This window comes from Mus pahari, chromosome 12 (genome assembly GCF_900095145.1).
Source record: "Mus pahari chromosome 12, PAHARI_EIJ_v1.1, whole genome shotgun sequence".
NCBI classification, from domain to species: Eukaryota; Metazoa; Chordata; class Mammalia; order Rodentia; family Muridae; genus Mus; species Mus pahari.
This window is the reverse complement of record NC_034601.1, coordinates 18505286-18508298: the sequence shown is the minus strand read 5'-3', so window position 1 is coordinate 18508298 and position 3013 is coordinate 18505286.

The window sequence follows — 3013 nt, the reverse complement described above, 5'->3', positions numbered from 1 at the left end:
CACATGTAGTTTTCTTTAGCAGTTCTTATTTAATATGCATTACCAATATTATCAGGCTTTTGTTGTTGTTGTTAACATATATTTTACATTTTAATTAAAGGAGAATTCCTATTAATAATTTCAAAACAAAGCAAAACAAAAACTCTATTGCCCAGGAGTTTGTTAACAAACAAGTTTGGAGAGTGCCCATTTTTTCCCCCAAATATTTGCAAGTTAATGATTATCACACAAAAAGCCAGCAGTGTTTATCTCAAAGCATTTCCTACATATGGAAACCTGGTCCATATATATGGCTTTATCACTGGGTACTCATAACATTCCTAAGCTAAAGGCTTGACAAGGTCACAGGAAAAATAGAAGGAAGACAAAATCATGCATTTGAGGACTGTCAGGAGAAAAAGGTCAACTAATAACAAATCCAAACACTTCAAAGACCGTGTGTGTGTGTGTGTGTGTGTGTGTGTGTGTGTGTTTCTATTCTCCTGAAAAGTTACCTATGCTACTTTGGGAATGTATAGTTATTTGGGTCAGTTATGGGCCAGCTACTTTTTGGATCTCAACTTTCTCTACTTCCACCCTCAGACCATCTGACCATTCTGAGTCTCCAGGTTTTCCTGTATGTTTATGAAAACATGAGGGGACTCACGACATTGGGTGACCTTATTTGTGCCTCCCCAAGCAAGCCAGTAAAGCTTCTCTGATCCAGGCGTGGGGTATGTTTGTTTGGCTTCCCTGTGAGGCCAGTGCATATCATGAGAGTGTTCCCCTGACATCTCCACACTTATACATGGGAGGGAACTGTGAGAGCCCAAGATAAGTTTTAAGTTTTAATTCTTCTGCCAAACATGCCTTTAGCCCTTTGCCCAAGAACAAATGCTTCCTGAGATGCTGGGGGCTGTTGTTCCTATAAGGTAACAAGCTACATGTTTCACTTCCCTAAACAAGTCTGGTTGACTCAACTGCACTGAAGGTGCTTATGCCACACAGAGCTGGGAGGTACACAGGCAGGAAGTAAGTTAGGATGTACGCTTGCCATGATTGTACAGAGGTGGTGGAAAGTAGATAGCCTTGTGGGTTTGCCTTTATAAGCACCTGGCCAATGTACCTTGTGGCCATTTTCTGGAAACCTTGGGATGGACCTGGCTAGAGACCGTCATCTGGGCCAGTATTTGGTTAAAGCTTGCTTCAAATTTGGTTGAAAATTGTGATGCTGCTCTTAGTCTCAGCTGTTGGGATTACCAGAACAAGTGCCTCTTCAGTGTCTTTATCACTGGTTGCTCGTAAGATTCCTAAACTAAAGGCTTGACAAGGTCACAGGAAATACAGCAGGAAAACTCAGAACCATGCGCTCTAGTGCAGTCAGGAGAAAAAGGTCAACTGATAACAAGTCAGAACACTTCAAAAACATCAAAAAACCAGGACAAAACAAAAGCCAAAACACCTTCAAAGTTCCAAAGCAAACAAAATATTGAAAATAAGTCAAACATCCAGAATGCCTTTAGAGATCTGAAAACCAGCAAACAAACAAAACAAATGTTCAGACCAAAATTCTTTCAAGGTAAACAAATAAATTAGATGACTTTAAACCAAATACTTTGAAAAAAAAAAAAAAAAAAAAAAAAAAAAAGGTTATCAAAGAGGGATCCTTCTTATCCAGATCAGAATAAACAAAATGGATCAAAGACCAAACCTAAGGAGGTTCAGAGCCCCAGGCAGAACTGGCCAACAGTCAACCTGGGGGGCAAAGACAACAAATCTTGCTCCGGACTCCATGGGTTCACCGTCCTGGCTTTTATTTTGATGATTCCTCTAGTGGAAAGATCTTCTCAGGCTTTATGTGGGGTGCTGTAACTGTTGAGATAAAGATCACAGCTCTCATCTTAAAGGGAACAAGAAATAGTTTATTCTGAAATCGTTTGTGTGGCATCAGCCTAGGAACAAAGATTTAGCTTACTCAAAAACCCCTCGTTCCAACACAGAAGCAGCTTCACAGAGTCTTTAAGAGTTTTACAGAACAAAGAAAGGTACAAATCAAGAATACATTGGTGGGTACACAAGAGAGGCAGGTACACGAGATGAGGACCTACTCTGTAGTCCCAAGATGCTCTCTGATGGCTTTCTTAGCTCTTCGATTGGTAGAAACTAATGTCCCACTACGTTAATAACTTCTAAGAGGTTTTTGTTTTTGTTTTTGTTTTTGTTTTTTAATTTTCACAAGATGTTAGTTCAGACATAGAGTAGGGCAAGGAATGGCTGTTCCAGAAAGCTAAGACTAACCCAAGATAAAGTAACTAGCTTCTGAACCTACCAAATTCCAATCTCTGCACTGTACTGAAATTCCCATCAGCCCATCAGTTTCTGCAGACACAGAAATTCCTTCCAGGAGTTTTTCTTGTTAACAGCAAGACACAGCTTCTTTTCAGAAATTTTTATTCAGAGATATCTTATAACCCACACAAATGAAAATAGAACAAAGCCTAAACAGTACAGCAAAAAAAATGGTTTAAAACACCACAGGAAATGATTAAAAGAAGCCACAGGAATAAATCTCATGATCATCAAGTCAACAATGATGTCTTAAATATGACACTAAAAATTCAAATGACAACAGCAAAATTGGATTTCATCAAAATTGAAAGCTTCTCTTCAGAGGACACGTACATCAAATTATTTGCTGCCCCCCCCCACTCTGCCTCCAAATTTATTTGTGAAAATCCGTACCCCATTCTACTTCAGAAAGTTAAAACCACTGGAGTGGGCCTCAGTCCAGAAAAACTCCGTATAAGATAGAGAGACAAGGGATATGTTTGTTACGGTGTGGGAGAAGGGGGTGCCTCCGCAGGCCCATGCCGAGGCATCCCTTCCCCCCTGATGTACCAGCCACAATGATGGTATTAGTATAGAATAGAGTTTATTCAGGGCATGGGGAGGGAAGTTGAGGGAGTAGAGGCAGAGAAAGGAGAAAGAGAGAGAGAGAGAGAGAGAGAGAGAGAGAGAGAGAGAGAGAGAGAGA